The sequence below is a fragment of the Daphnia pulex genome, chromosome 9 (genome assembly GCF_021134715.1).
Source record: "Daphnia pulex isolate KAP4 chromosome 9, ASM2113471v1".
Lineage (NCBI taxonomy): Eukaryota > Metazoa > Arthropoda > Branchiopoda > Diplostraca > Daphniidae > Daphnia > Daphnia pulex.
This window is the reverse complement of record NC_060025.1, coordinates 377,250-385,889: the sequence shown is the minus strand read 5'-3', so window position 1 is coordinate 385,889 and position 8,640 is coordinate 377,250.

The window sequence follows — 8,640 nt, the reverse complement described above, 5'->3', positions numbered from 1 at the left end:
TTGGCGTTATTCCCAACACGGTACCGCTGTTTAGCTGACGTCAGAGAGAATTAGACGTCGAAACAAATAAGCAATCGACTAACATATTTGGGATCATGGAAATTTCTAAAAAGCCACAAAAGCAATATGAACTTTAGTTTTGAACACCAAACTTTCTTCTCTCACCCATTTTCAGCAAGGGTTTTTTTAATTGGACGGGACAAGAGCCGATGAACAATTTGACACTGTCAATGTATTAGTGTTGATACGGATACACAAATAACCCATGTCACCCAAACCGGGCGCAGCACGTTAAATTCGACACTTTTTTATATAATCACCCACCACGAAGGTTTGTTTGTGTTATAGGTGTCACACTGTTGTTGTTGGCATGGCGATTTACGACCGCATTCTTTCGATTTTGGAACACTATTTTGCTGCACAGCACACAGTCTATATTTTAGTTATTACGTTACTTGACTTTCTCTCCATGTTGTTCCCTCATCGTTATGTATATACAAGTTATAGAGTGTCACACCCATAAAAATTTGTTCTCGTTTTTATCAGTTTTTGCTTTTTTGCTTTATTATGTGAGTCATTTTCTTTATGATTGTCCATTCAAACAGACAAAATCGGTACGCCGATGGGATAAAACGGGAAAAACCCGAGGGTGATGCAACCGCACCGTCTGTATTGGGAATTTAAAAAAAATAAAAATAAAAATAAAATAAAAAAGGTTTCTCTCTCTCCAGGTTAATACCGTTTTGAGCGCTGGGCAAAAGTTGTTTTGCTATATACAAGAATTGCGGGTAAGAAAAGATAATACAAGTGAGGTAAAGAGGACGACGAGGAGAGAAAGTCTGGAAAGAATCAGGAAATGCCACGGGAAAATTGAAAAAAGATGATTAAAAATTTATCTAATAACAGCCAGAAAAATATGGTGAAAATAGAAAGGATGGCTGAAAAAAACAAAATTGGGAAAAGGGAAAGTTAAAAATATGAGAAAAAGAAAAAAAACAAATAACAAAAACTAATGCCAATCGATTCAATCCCCTTTGGTGTATGTTGTTTTTTCTTTGCCAAGGAAATAATAATAATAACTGTCCAATTTCTCACGTTGGGGCACTTGAAAACACGCTTGGCATTATATATGTTTGATAGTAAATAAATTAGCGGCAAGCTGTTCTATGGTAATCGAATATGTAACGCGTGGTCCAGTGCACTCGAGATATTATTATTTTCCAATACAACCACTTAACTGTACATTAAGCTACTTTCCCCAATCGCCAAAAATGCCGAAAAGAAACGAAAATTTGAAACTGTTGATTGGATTCACTTGTTTAACGCACAGCAGCTATAGGATCACGATAAAATAAATTCCTCAACTTCACTACCTTTTTCGTATTGTTACATAAACAAGTTTGATATATCGTGTGAATAAAAGTTTTTTTTGGGCTATTCTTATTTTGGTTTCAGACTGATATGATATGAGTAATGTGTGGGGACAGAAAAACATGAAAAACATTTTAAAAAATATGCGAGTGCGACGTAATAATCAATAAAATAAAATTCTAGCATTCCACTTTGTAAAATTACTATGAAACTATTACATTGTAGTCAGTGAAGATGGTCAATTCCATTAGATTTTAATATTGCCACTTGTACAGCCAAGTTACAACAGGCAAAGAAACATAGGATGAAAAACCAAAAAACAAGTGTGTTGCACAATATAGAAGATTCATGTTGGCTATAGCCTAATATTGCATATAAAGAGCATTTGTCACACCGCCTATAAGTGTGACTCTGATTCTCAAAGAAATTCCCTGGAAATCTAGTCACGATTTTTTTCGTGTGCACGTACGCCATACGTAGCTCTACAAAAAATAATTTCTATCACAATTATCCAATATCTAAGACCAGATTTTCAGACTACTTATATTATTACAAGAGCGGAAGATGCGAAATGTTTGAGCCTCTTTTGTTGTTGTTGTGACTACATGTTGCTGCAACACTGCAAGTCATTGTGTAGCGCCAAACACAGCAGCAGTCAGAAAATTTGCGCACATTCAAATCAAGTTGAAAACGTCAGCAGTTATTTGAAATTTGAAATATTTTATACTAGAACTCTTTCAGATTTAAAACTGGAATTCCCTAGATTTATTTTTAAAAAACCCACCACCCCCAAATCAAATGAAACAGACTAATCATCTTCGTTGAAGCACTCCTTTATACGGTTATGTGAAATAAATGTGCTGTCACACAGCCTTTAATGTCGCCCAGTGTCCTTGTCCAGGGAAAATCCCACAGACTTGGTGATAATTATGACGACTTTCGTCGCCGTCTTTTTATAGTGGACACGTAGGCCAGCACACTTGATGTATACACGGAATGGTGTTATAATAGCAATCCTTTTTAAAATTTTGGAGACTGGCCTATTCATTATATGGTACAACGCGGGGGAAGACGCCAAATGTCAAGCTTGTTTGCCGACGAGACACTATGTTCTTTTGTTACGCAACATCAAGCAAGTCATTCACAAAGTGTTGTATTCAAAAGCCAATTCTGACTCTTGCAACGGCCAGCAACTCGAAAAGGAACAATCAGAATGTGATGGTTTTCCCCAAAAGTTGGTTAAATGTCAGCAGAGGTAAGACCTGATTTCTCTGCTGTGTGACGCTTGAATGGGATTTCTACGGTGCTCTGCTGGCCAGCACATGATGGATACGATTGAAGTCGTGACTGGCCGTTTGGACCTAAATCAAACTTTCCCCTTCCTAGAAAGGACAGCAAGATCTCATGTAGCGAAATTTCCCAGGGTTTTTACTTTGATTTCGGCCATTTCGTTTTTTCTTATTTCTATTTTCCCAATCATTTTCAGATAAAAATACACGTAACAAATAATTGGTTTTCAATCAAACAGGTGCGCTTGTATGTAGTTGATAACTATAACGCATGATGCTATGATCAGTCTTGTTTGGTTTCAAATAAGTTTCCAAGAAAAATCGATGTTATCTTCTTTTGGTTTTGATTCCTCGTTTTGTATAAAGAGAAACTTCAGGCAGAGTTCAAGACGCACTCAACCTCATCATCGTTGCCGCAAGGGGCACACAGCAAAGAATTGAACAGAAAATAAAAAAAAAAAAACATCAATGAAAGTTGTACATTTATATGACGTCATTTTTTGTCTGGTTGGCTGGCCTGAAACCAGCAATCGAGCGCGCGGCAATCAGTTGCCGCTGCTGCTGCTGCTGTGTGATGATGCAATCCATCAAATCACGATCATAACGGCGCGCTCAAGAGCATAATATCAGCATTTTCCGAGAATCAACCGAAACGAGCAGCAGCAGCAGCAGCGAGAGTTTTCATATGGGAAGCGTCTTATATCGAGCCAGTTCAGGTCAAGGTAGTAGAAGCTAATACACAGCAGCAGACCTGGAGCTGATGGCTCTAATGTTGCCAAAAGACGAGTCTAATGACAGAGTGAGCTGATGAAGCGCACCTCCCGTAATTCATGAAATGATGGCGCAGATATCAATTATGCCTCAACTTGCAGGCGGTGCTGTGCTGTGGTGGCGACCGCATATTTCGTTTGTTTCGTTTTTCTGGCTACTTATATCAGTATAATGTATGTCTAGGTAGGATAGCGATCTGCCGGCAGGAAATGGCATACATGCGAAATAATTTCTTGGAAATTTATTTTGCCTGAGGGACCGTGAATACGGTAAATAAACACATCGACATGGATCGTATTACATTTGTTTCCTAAATCGTCATTTCCTTTTTCGGTTTTTCGGGGTAAACAAAAAAGTGCGCCACACCGCATGAAGAGCGGCGAATTGCGCATGTCTCCTACATTAGTTCTGTATGTATAATATAATATCGTCGCCATCGTTCGTGTAAAGTATAGATACCGCGAGACGTGGAGCGTGACGAATGACGTGACAAACGACAAAGACAGATAGTGTCGCTTGTGTTTTATTTTCTTTCTTCCAGATTTGTTTGGGTCCGTGAATAATTCTGCCTATTCGTATTATAGACAACAGCTCGCTGATAATAATAATAATACAACAGTTGGGTCAAGCGTATAACACGGCAGCACAGAATCTACACAAGATATTAAAGTTGTAAAGTGCTGGCTATACAATGTCGAAACTATAAGAGTTTCTGTTTTGTTTGTTTCCCCAAATCTGAATGCGAGCAACGGACCGTTTCCGAATTAGAACAAAGAGGATGTCTATTATAGTATAGAATGAATAAGAAAAAACCTTGACACAGTAACGGCCTGCATTCTTTTCCCCTTCCCTAATATCCAATTCGTCGTTAACTCGTTTTTATTTGATTTTTTGGCTGGGTTCTTGTTGTTTTGTTTCTTTGTTTGTGAACAGAGTTTTGGGGCTGTGTAATATGGGGGGGGCCCACCTATACTATACTATATTCTCTCTAGGCTATTTATGTTTAATGGAAACCTGTCTGTAGCGAACCGCTGATGGGCGCAATCCAAACAAGTCAAATCTGGTATTGACTGGATATTATTCCTTTGGTTATTAAGCAATCGATTAGTCCTTATTGACCTCCCTCACACAAAAAATGTGGAATAAATAAACCTTGGAAAATGATTACGTGGTTCGGTTCCAAAAGTGACACGAAATTCTTCATCATCGGTGGAATGATTAGGTCAAGATATATAATACAAAATAGGACATGAATCAATTCATTTCAGTCGTGCATATAAAGACGAATGGCAGTAAATAGAGTGAAAAATACTACCATACATATATACTGTAGCATATTCTTGTAGGCCTGTTTATTCTATCCAGAAAATCTAATAAACATTCAATGAATGTGTTTTTGCCTCCCCCCTTGGTCGCGTAACAAATAGGCGATTTCACGGAATCAGGGGAAACAATGCAACCGCAATACCCTGCAGTTTCCTGCATATTTATAACTACGAAATACTCGGAAATTTCGGGTGTTGACAGGCCTGTATGGGACTAATAATAATCGCGCACAAGTATTTCGCGCTCCATCAAATTTTGGACAACCGCATATAGATTATATAGTAGGGTGTATTATGACCTCATTCCGACGACCGGACAGCTTATGTATAATACCGTACACAGAGTCTTTCTTCAACGTCAGTTGATTATATATTACTAAGGTATAGTATTCAACGTGAACAAAAAAGAACATAATAGCCTACATTTTATGTTCTCTGACGCGGCAGCTAGAGAAAATATCAAAGTCAATGATTGTATAGGATATGCGTCGCATTATTACGTCATTTTCGTACAGCTTTCGATTACATTGGACGGGGGGGGGGGGAAAACGCCGAAAATCAAAGCGGCGCGATTGTAAAGGCGACCGTGATTCTCTTTTTCACGCTCGGCTGCCGTTCGTTGACCTAGATGTGCTGGGTCCGATCATGAAAATCTACGACACTTGCACGTTAACAACGTGTTATACGCTCATTCGCCTATTTACAAAATGAAAACAATATCCACATTTTAGCTCAGTGCGTGGGATATAGTCTCGCTAATCAACATTTCGATTTGTTGTTTTGATTGTTGAACGAAATAATAATCAAACGGATACCGTACCCCCAGAAAATGATTTGTTCACGCTACAATATAACAAATAATCGATGGGTGGAAATCTTTTAAATCATTAATCCGCATGACATATTTGTTCAATTGTCACAGTTGTACTATCTGCACGAAATGCAAACGTAATTTATATTTGACCCACATATTCAAATATGATTTGAAAAGAAAAGATTTGATTCCAATTTCTGTTTGCGAAATGTAAAAAGAATCAGAGAAGAAATAATAATAATTGTCCACCGGTTTCTATGAGCATTCGACGTGTCGCCTACTCTTAGTCCTATAATCTCCACACAACGAATTGAGCTGCGTCATTACGGTTTCTACTGGATTTCCCCCTTTTCTTTATCCTGTTGTTGTGTGTGTGCAATACTTTTTTTTTACAGTTTCTAATGAGGCGAAACATTCTTTGCTTATCTTTTTTTTCTTTGAGGTGGCCTTCCTCAATTCCCCTGATGCTGGTCGCTGCTAGCTGGAAAATGGGCCGAGTGACACAAAAGTCCAAGAAATAACACACACACATAATAGTGTCGTTTTCTATCGATTCTTTGTCCTGTTGAATAGCTAGGAATTCCTTTAAACTGATATAATTGTAGATCAATCACTCCTTTTGGGGTCAATTGAACAGTTGCCAGACGTGACCAACGACGCCGATTATTCACTGATGTGTCGATTCTGCTTTGCGATTTAGCATTGTCGTACAAACACGTATGCACTGCCAGATTCGCAGAAATCTGTGTCAATCAAATGAATCGATACTGTCGAGCTGGGTAAGGTAACACCACACCAAACGTGTCCCTATCTAGCAAGGTACTAAAAACCTTTGCTAGAAGACAGCGAATCAAAATATTTCAAAATAAACCGGCAAAGAAAAGACAAATTCGTGGTTGGTGTTGGAAGGTTGGAAAAGAAATGTCGTAAAATGGCAAAGTATTTCATTAGTTAATTATACAGTACCAAATATCCAAGAAAGGCCTATAATTACATAACGATAGGGCTGTTTAGAAGATATCGGTGTCTGAATTATAAAGTCAGGTGTGCAATAGTAGACTGCTGGACCGCCCATCAGCCATTTTCGACATCGTTAAACAACAACAGTTCTCCCCCCTTGAGCTACAATTGATGTACACAAGTCAAGTATTGAATCATTTTCGTCGTTTTCCATATCAAAATATGCACCGACAAATTAATAAAAGGCAAGAAAGAAAAATCGGACGAGACTGTTCAACTCGTTTCTCTTTCAGGTAGAAATGTGAGGTGGCCATTCGGCGCCTTTACAACGCGCGCCGACAGATTTACATATTACCGCCTTTAACGGAGAGATACTCTTTTATACTCTGGTTGATGTGTCGTTCTCTTGCCAACATCCTGCCCATTCGACGGTTTACAATAATAGAAAGAGCGCGACATTACGAAAACAAACATCCAAAAACTGGCGGAAAAAAGAAAATGGTAATCGATCGCCTTCAAGGAAATGCTGACTCATTACATGGAAATGTAGAGTCACCATTTTCCCAATAACCAGCAGACTGTATAATATAAAACACCTTGGCTGCTTTATCAATTATTTTTTCGCAGAATGAGAATAATGAAAAGGAGGACGAACGATATTAATATCCAACCACATTCTTTTGCCAAAAAAATGTGATTAGCATATTGTTTTGCACGGCATGGAGGAGATTTAAAAAAAAATTCAATGTCATTCAATGTGCCATACAGACCGTCAAACTATAACCACAGCACTTTCTCATTTGTTCAATTCAATTCCTCGGCACATGATTTTTTTTTGTCTTTTGCCACATTTGCGATGTTTAGCTGAACAATTTAGCTCCATAATAGAGAGGGCGTGAATATATAGAAACAATAAATAATAATCCCTGGAAAGAAGTCACAAAAAAGTGTTCATTTACATTCGCAATTTTCGATTTGTAAATCACAGCGGTAGGTGCAGAATTTGGCAATAGATTTCGGAACTACTTGGGTGGTTGGCGGTACTTTCTCATTTGCTTGATTACAACAAGTACTGCCGATATATATATGCGCAGTAGCACTTTTTATGGTTGTTCTTTTTGCGGTTTTATTTAATCCATAGTCAGGGCGTCAAGGTGAAATCAAAATCCTCCCTCCCCCCTCTTCCAAAGAAACACGATTAACGTCTTAAAAAAAGCGAGTGGCAATCGATTCACTACCGTTTGGTTGAACTGACTTTGCAATTAAGGTGATCACGATATTGGTGTTTATATTTAGCTTCCTTCTCGGTTAATTAAAACAGGTTGTTGTGTAACACACCAGCTAAACGGCGCATTAATCGTTTTTGAGCGATTAGGGGAGGGTTCGATTTCTTAAACTACATCGCTAGGTAGAACTAGGAGGTGCTGGGTTGGCAGCAGGTCAAAAAAATTGGTCAAAAAATTGTCTTGTTCCACTTTGCTTCAAGTGTTTCAAGTTCAAATATTTTCGAATGTGTACTCACAGAAAAAGTTGCGAGGTACAAAACAAAACAAGCCTGATCTGCAGTCGTTCGACAAATGAGATTTTTAGTGAACCCTCACTGTTGAAAAAACAAAAACGGAGAAAGAAAACAATTGCAGTCAATCGCCTAGCTCAGGAATAAACATACCCCCCGTGACTACGTAACGATTGATAATCAACGACACCCAAAATTGTCAAAAAGGAAGAATAGAGATCAATTTTGTCCTACCTTTATGCCTGGGAAATACGGCCAGGCATCTACAGGAGCTCCATCCATCCAGCTCCATCCATCCGCTGAAGAGTTGAATTACACCAGACAGGATAGGGTAAAGGAGGTCCTCGTGAATACACCCACACTCGCATGGGCGTACACGAGGACATTTATAGAAAGGGGGAAAGGAGAGACCCGTAACTCGGATGACAATTGCATTCCAATGCAATGGGATGCTTTTTATCTAAATAAAAAAAGAAAATGGGTTACGAAAAAATATTGACAGAATAACAAGTCACTAGTCAGGAAAAGTTGAAATTAGGGTAAACCCTAAATGCTAATAATTGGGATAATTTAAGGTTTACATGTAATACACTG